At 48.6% G+C, this 7,652-nt stretch overlaps 1 long non-coding RNA gene across 1 annotated transcript; it reads right to left on the bottom strand.

Moving 5' to 3' along the window:
• Positions 1 to 402: 402 nt before the first annotated feature.
• On the bottom strand, positions 403 to 6,339 carry LOC147652000 (uncharacterized). Its single transcript, XR_015289894.1, has 4 exons — positions 6,186 to 6,339; positions 3,442 to 4,483; positions 3,164 to 3,306; positions 403 to 3,049 (listed from the first exon to the last, which is right to left on the bottom strand). It is a non-coding gene; the product is annotated as an uncharacterized LOC147652000 (long non-coding RNA).
• Positions 6,340 to 7,652: the final 1,313 nt, after the last annotated feature.

Below are 7,652 nucleotides of genomic sequence, written 5' to 3' on the forward strand. Positions count from 1 at the left end.
CCCCTTTTCTTTCTCTGTCCTCCCTTCTACATCCTCCAGCCCTCTTGTTCCCCAGCAGTTCCTTTCAGCTGGTCATTTCAGCTGAAGTGGACAATCTATCTTTTTATTTTTAGGCTGGAAGCACTTCCAGGTCAGCTGAAGCCAGGCAGCAGCGATGCAGTGGGGATGATGCTGTGGGGTCCCTGTCTCCCTGCTCAGCAGGGACACCCCTCAGGCCTGACCTGAGCCCAGATTCAGGGGGAAATCCTCACACAGAGGATTTTAGAGCATCCCCTCACCCACACCCTGCACACTGTGGAGCAGTAGCAAACTTTCCCAAGGCTGGAGTTAATTCCAACGTGTCTGGGACACCCAGCAGCCCCCTAGGTGCCACTTGGAGAGCAGGAGAGCAACCCCAAAGTCCCTTTCTCCAGCTCAGAGGGCCTGGATTTGAGGTGAACATCCTTCTCTTTCCAGACCTAATGTGACCTCACCCCTTGTTTTTTCCTTCCCCTCCTTTTGCTGAAGATTTATTTCACTGACACAAAGCAGCCCAAAAACACCCAAAAAAATGACAGAGGAGCCCCAACACAGGGCAGATGCAAAAAAAATGGTGAACTGCAAGCCCAGCTATTCCATGCAGTCATTAGTAAAAGATATTGCTGCCTGCAGGGAGACAGTTTCTGGGTGGTTGGATGCAGAACTGTTTGGAGCAAATTCAATAAAGCCCAGCGTGCCTTTTGCTTTTAGACACGCTGTTTTCCTCCAAGCTGGCGTTCCTGGTGGAAGAGCATCGGTCGAGGATGGGAGTTTGCCAGGAAGATTTCCAAGACCAGAGGTGGGGCACGGTGGTGACGCCCAGCTGGGAGAGGTGGGGACCCCCAGCCTGGCCTGTCTCACCTGGGAGCAGACATTTCAACACAGCCTTCTTCAACAAACCTCCGGCGGGCTTTGGTGGTGATCCGACATCAAATGAAGCCTTGGGAGCTAATGCCAGAACCTCCAAAAATCCCTGCAAAGCCCATTTTGGGAGGGTTCTAGTGGTCCCTCACACGTGCTACGACACCAAGGCTGTCAGGCAGAGGATTCTCCATGGAATCTGCCTTTATTTTCATTTATAAGAGCCTTCAGAACAGGTTTAAAAATCAGCCGTTTCCAGTTATGACTACAAGTGAATCAAAGCGCCGAAGCCCCTGCTTTAATTAAAAGGCACGATGCCTATGCCTACCTGGACTGCAATGGCAACAAAAGCAGGTTATTAGGAGAAGTAATATCCACCTAATCCAATCTGATCTGTGTAGTTATTAGGCCTAGCTAAGTATTGGTATCGATTTTATTACTAATATCACTGCCACAATAGGAAAGCAAGCTCAGAGTTTTCCACCGTTCATCATTTTGTTCGTTTGTTTGGCCTCGGAACAGACGATTTTATTATTTCCTCCATCACTCAAAATCCACATATGGGCTTCCTTTTTGGGGTTTTACCTCTTGCTCCTTCATTTTTGCCCTTCCTCACTTACATCTGCTTTTTTCCCCCTCTTGGTTTGTCTCTCGCTCTCCACGGAACAGCTTCATGCAGGATTAAACCCAATGCTTACATTGTTGTTAGTCGGAACTCAGCCAGAGAAGCTTCCAGCAGTTTATGAGTCAGAAACACAAGATAGAGCTGCTGGTCACTGAGAGAAATTGCCAGGAATTTGGGGAGGGTGAATCATCCTCAAAGATAGCTGAGAAGAGAAACAGACAACCTCTTGTCCTTTTCCTCTTTGTCTTTCAGCTCGTTTTATTTTTACCCAGCTTTGAGTAAGGAGCACAACGTGGGAATTTTCTTGAATCTCCCCATAGGAAGGAGCTTGGTTCTTGCATTTTCCCATAAGGACTACCTGGGAGATGGACAAACCTGATGCTGGAGGAGCTCCCTCTGTGAAGCCACGTGCAGTGAGAGCTGGGCAGTGCTCCTCCCCATGTGCTGCAACACACAGAGCTTTGTCTTTGGCTCCCAGTCTTCCCAAGGAGTTCAGTCGAACTCCGGGTTAACTGCAGCTCCCTTGCAAAGCTGTCTATCACTTCTCACAGCTCTCAGCCTCTTCCTTGCTCACTCAAGAAAATAACAGCTCCCACACTCTGAAAAAATCCCACATAATTGGTACAGTCTCCACAAAGTGCCTCTCAACCAACAGCAGGGTGATTTGGAGCTCGAAAGGTGGCCCTGTCTTTTCAGAAAGGGTCATGGGCTGACAACCTTGTTTATCTTCCTCAGTGTCTCTCCAAGAAAAAAAAAACCAAAAAATAACCAAAAACCACAGTCCCAGCTCCACAAAGCCAAACCTGGCAGCACCAATTTGGGGCACAGCTGGAGGAAGAGGACAGGTTTCCATCCCACAGCTGTGCCAAAGCCTCAGAATTAGCCTTGACCTTCTGGTGACCAACCAGTCTTCAGCTTTCCTTTTTTTTTTTTTGCCCCCCATCTGGGTAGGATCAAGGATTCTGACACTGAAGAGCAGAGATCTGGAAAATGCTGAGTCTGTTCCAGTCATCCTGCACATCCTTGGCCCTCTCTCCACTCACACTTGAGCAGAAAATTGCCACACCATCAATTTGGTGTAGATTTAGGTATCCTGAGGACCAAACCCCTTTTGTTTTGCTGATTTACCTCCTGACTTGGCAGCCTCAGCCGGGTCCTCGTTAGCACCTCTCCCTCACCCAAGAGATAAATAGCAATACCCAGAGTCACACACACACACTTATAAATAAACAGAAAAGGAGCATCAACTCAGGCACGAATACAAACCTTAAGGATACTGCATCTCATTCCTGTTTGCTGCCTGGGGCACCGCAAGCTGACAATCAAAATTCACCGAGCGCCAAAAATATTAGTTTAATATTTGTGTTTGCTCAGCTCCTTCTCGTGCCGGGATGACAAACTGCCCTGCGAAGGCATTGCCACAGGCACTCACACTTCCATTCTCCCTCACACCCATTCTGGCACACAGAGGGATCTTTTCAAACCAATAAACACTTTCATTTTTTGTCTTCGCTGAAAGGACTTCCTCTGTGGGGTGATGTTTCGCTGGAGGAAATGATTTAAGAGCAGAGATAGGGTTGTGATTCAATATGGTTGTGATTCAATATTGTGCTCAGGAATTCCTTGTAAAGTCGAGGGAGAGACAAATTCTGACATTACCTGAGCCTCGTTGAACTTATCAGAGTATATTTGGAGTGATAATCCAAAGCTGCAAAGACTCTGACACTTTTTTATGTGGTGTCTGGTAGCTCTTGTTCTCAGGTGGAACAGCAGCAGCGCCGTCTCTCTCGTGTAAGTTACACCTTGACACGTGTGAGGACATGCAGCAGGAAGGGAAGAAGAGAAGGAGAGAGCTTTTCCAAGCCCTCTGTTAGGGTTGGATAAAGAGGATGGAGTTCAGCTCAGCAGAGAGCTGGTCCCTCACACCCTTCCCCTACCTGGGATGCATCAACCCCTGACTCAGAATTGGTGAGCTGATCCAGCAGGAAGGAAGTCAGACCAACCACGAGGAGCAGATTTTCCTCTTTGCTTTCCCTCCTTCTCATTGCTGAAAGGATGCCCTGAGCTCACCACGGAATCAAGGAACGCTTTAGCTTGGAAAGAACCTTCAAGATCACCGAGCTCCATCCCCCTGCTACAGGCAGGGAGCACCTTCTGCCACCCCAGGTTCCTCCAAGCCCCCTCCAGCCTGGCTTTGATGTACACCAGCTACTCAGAAAAAGCAGAAACCCTCGACAGAAAGGGGTCTGTGAGCTCAAGCTCAGCAGTCTGACAGAGTTACCTGCAGCCACTGCAAGGGGATGGGCTCACACCCCGCTCCTGCTGCCCCAGGGACATCCCAGTTTCCCCCAGGTATCCCAGATCAGCCCAAAGCCTGAGGGAGCAGCTCCCTGCTCCTGATAACATCCTTCTTTTTGGCCTCAGGAGATGTTTTGGAGACGTTTGTTGAGGAGCTGTAGAGAAGAACAATGCTGGCTGTCTCCTCATCAAGGTGGGCTGTGGCAAGGCAGAGTCCTGCTTTCACTCCAGCACTACCCTGAGACACAAAGCTTTGTATTTGCCTGTCAATATCCCAGTTGGATTCTGCTTCTCTATATTTAATTCGAGATGAGTACTGCAGGACTTCTTTTGTTAGCTGGATACCTCATGCACATTGTTATTATTTCTTTCATAAAAATCAATAAAGACTTAGGAACAACAACCACCAATAATAACAGTACATCTCTCTTTGTGTCTTTGTGTTGCAACTTGCTGAATAACTCAGAAAAGCAGCAGACAACAGTCAAGAGAGAAGATTAAAAAAGATGTTGTTTCCAAACTGGACCTGCTCTTCCTTTGGAAAAAGTTTCCAGCCACTTAAAACTGCAGCACCATCTCAGCACACAAGAATTCAGTAGCAGAGGCTCAGGATGGGAAGAAATGCTCAGAGGATGAGGCACCAGACAGAGCTCCTCTAATTTGGTGTCCTGGTTGTCTTGCCTGTGAAACACGAGCAAAAAACCATGATGGAAATGTAAGGGCACCGTTTTGAAAGCCACAGGCAAACCATTCCTGTGACTGAAGTCACTTCCTGGGCACTAACAAAACTCTGGGAGACACATTCCTCGCTGGTTTCCATGCTGCTGTGAAATGAGGAGAGAGGAAGGAAGGGAACAGGAGGACCTGGAGCTGCTGCAGTGAGTCCAGAGGAGGCCATGGAGCCTCTCTGCTCTGGGGCCAGGCTGGGAGAGCTGGGGCTGCTCACCTGGAGAAGAGTAGGATCTGGGGGAGAACTTAGAACCCCCTTTCCAGGGCCTAAAGGGGCTCCAGGAGAGCTGGAGTGGGATTTGGGATGAGGGATGGAGGGCAGGACACAGGGGAATGGCTTCCCAGTGCCAGAGGGCAGGGATAGATGGGATATTGGGAAGGAATTGTTCCCTGGGAGGAATTCACCCCACAGAGGAATTGTTCCCTGGGCAGGCCCCGGCACAGGGTGCCCAGAGCAGCTGTGGCTGCCCTTGGATCCCTGGAAGTGTCCCAGGCCAGATTGGATGGGGCTTGGAGCCACCTGGGATAGTGGAAGGTGTCCCTGCCCATGGCAGGGGTGTGGGATTTGTTGCTCTTTCTTTTCTTTGCTGTTTCCTTTCCAACCCAAACCATTCCATGATTTCCCTGCCGTCTGATTCCAGGAAACAGCCACAGAAACAGGAGTGGAAATCACACAGTACCCCTCAATTACTCTACACCAGAGGTTAAAAAACCACCACATGCCTTGAGGCAACACTTTCTCCACTCCCTGTACTGTCATGAGCCATTCCTACAGCTCCAGCTGGGATTCCCATGGACACACCAGGCAGCAGGACCCACACAACCACAGCACCGCTGTCACAGGGACCCCACTGGCTTTTCCTGGGCTTCCCTGGTGGCCACAAACTCCTGGAAGGACAGAGCCCAGCCCCCAGGTCAGGGCCCGGCCAGCTGGGCTCCAGGTCAGCACCAGCCCCAAGGGAATTCCAACAGGCCGAGCGCTCCTTCATGAATAAACCCCCCAAAATCCAATTTCCTGGGGGCCCGCTGGCTCAACATGACCTGCCCTTCACATTTACCAGGTTTCCAGCATTTTGGTTAAAGAAAATATATAAAATTCTAATACTATTGTTTTAAAGGTTAATGTATTCCCAGCCACAACTCGGAGCAGAGATTTGAGTCCAGGAACAATCATCTGGTGGCAGGAAAGTATTGAGCAGATGACCTAGGTCTTATCCATCTCTATTTTTTTTATGCATGTATGGCTCTTTTTTTTCATTTTTCTTTCCTTTTCCGGTTCAGCCATCCAAAGCAATATAAAACTGAAGCTAAACACAGCTGGGGTTTTATCCACATCCCAGCTATTACACACACAGAGAACCAGCACATATCACAGCACCAGGGCTATTCTCCCCATCCCATATCAAGGGTTGCTGCTGTTCCTTCGCTCAGGCCAAGATGCTTTTCAGCAGGCATCATTCCTGGCTTCCCCTCAGGCCCCTTTTGTGGCTTCCCAGCCATTCCCACGTGCAGCTTTCACAAACCAAAAAGCTGCTGCAGGCGCCACAAGATAAGGGAATTCAGGCAGCAAAGAGAAATGAAAGCTGTTGCTTTTGACTCTCTTAACAACTGATGAAAAGATGAGCTCTACTTTCCCAAAAATCTTCTCCCATACCATGAAAGAAAAGCTGCAGGAAGCCAGGAAGTCCTTTGGCTCTCAAAATAAAGGAAAAGTTAGTAAGTGCTGGCCTTAATTACAGGTCTGGAGCTCTTCTGCAGACACCCAGCAGAGAGGAGCTCCTGCCATGCCAGCAGCTCCCAACTAACCCAGAGCTGCTCAGGTGGTCCCTTTTTATCTCCCAGCACTTGGGTCTACTCAAACAATCAGCCTTAGCAGGGATTGTGCTTCACCTGTTATCCCATCCCATCCCATCCCATCCCATCCCATCCCATCCCATCCCATCCCTCTCCCTGCAGCTGAGCAGCACAGGAAGGTCAGAGACCCTCAAAGATGACCAGAATTTACAGCAGAGACTGGTTTATGAAGGAAAGTGCTTTTGGGGAAGCAGTCAGACCTCCCTGTGCTCGAGGGAAAGGTCTCATCACCTGGGATAGCTCTCCTGGGTGTGTGGAATTGTGTAGTACCTCTTTGACCCAGCTGTTTTTTAATGGCACCTACCAGGGATGGTCTTGGTCTTAATTTTTAATTTGAAGGCCAGGTTTTAGTTTTCCTACAACCCTGCTAATACTGAGAGGGGAAAAAAAAAGTAAAAGCTCCTAAATCTTACACCCTGGCAAATCCAGGGTGGATCCTCCTCTCCTGAGGAGCACAGGGAGGGGTAGGGAATGCTAGCAGAGGGCACAGACCACCCTGGTGAAAAGGTCCCTCAAGAACCCTTGAATTTTTGTGCTCTGCTTGTCTTGACCCCATCACAGCCCACAGAGCTGGTGTGAGCATCCAGCCTGAGCACAGCTCCATTCCTCCCCAGCTGGGGACATCTCCCAGCCTTTTAAATTCCAGGTCAGCACAATCCAGGGGTAAAACTCACCCCCTGTGCCAGAGCCAACAAACTCCTTTGGAGCTTTAATGCTGGCCTCAACCCGAGGCCGAGTGACAATGGGGAACACCAGAAACACACCCAGAGCAAATCAAAGAGAAGAAAGGCACTGCTAAGGTGACTCAGAAGAAATTTAGGCCATCTAAACACTGCCCTGCTGTTTCCTGCTGGGCCAGTGACTTTGAAAGCTCAAAGTGTGCCAGTGGGAAATAGGGAAAAGGATGTGGGATGTGTCACTGTGGCCTTAATCCTACAGCCCAAATGTGCCTCCTGGCATGCACTGGGATGTGGTGCTTTCCTGCTGGAGAAGGAAACACAGGCACCAGCAGAAGCAGAACTAGTCTAAAAAATAAAATAAAATAAATTTTTACATATATATATATAATTTTTAATTTTTTTTTAATTAAAACTAACATTCTAGGGAGAATTCTTTTTTTTATTCAATATAATTTTCCATGGGAATTACACAACCTGTATGTTTTCCGCTCTTGCTTGTTTTTTGGTGTTGAAGAACTGACATGCACAAAATTTTTAAAATAAAAGGAAAAGGGGTATTTTTATGTTGCAAAGCCGAGAGCTGAACA

The sequence above is a fragment of the Cyanistes caeruleus genome, chromosome 8 (assembly GCF_971803275.1).
Source record: "Cyanistes caeruleus chromosome 8, bCyaCae1.hap1.1, whole genome shotgun sequence".
Lineage (NCBI taxonomy): Eukaryota > Metazoa > Chordata > Aves > Passeriformes > Paridae > Cyanistes > Cyanistes caeruleus.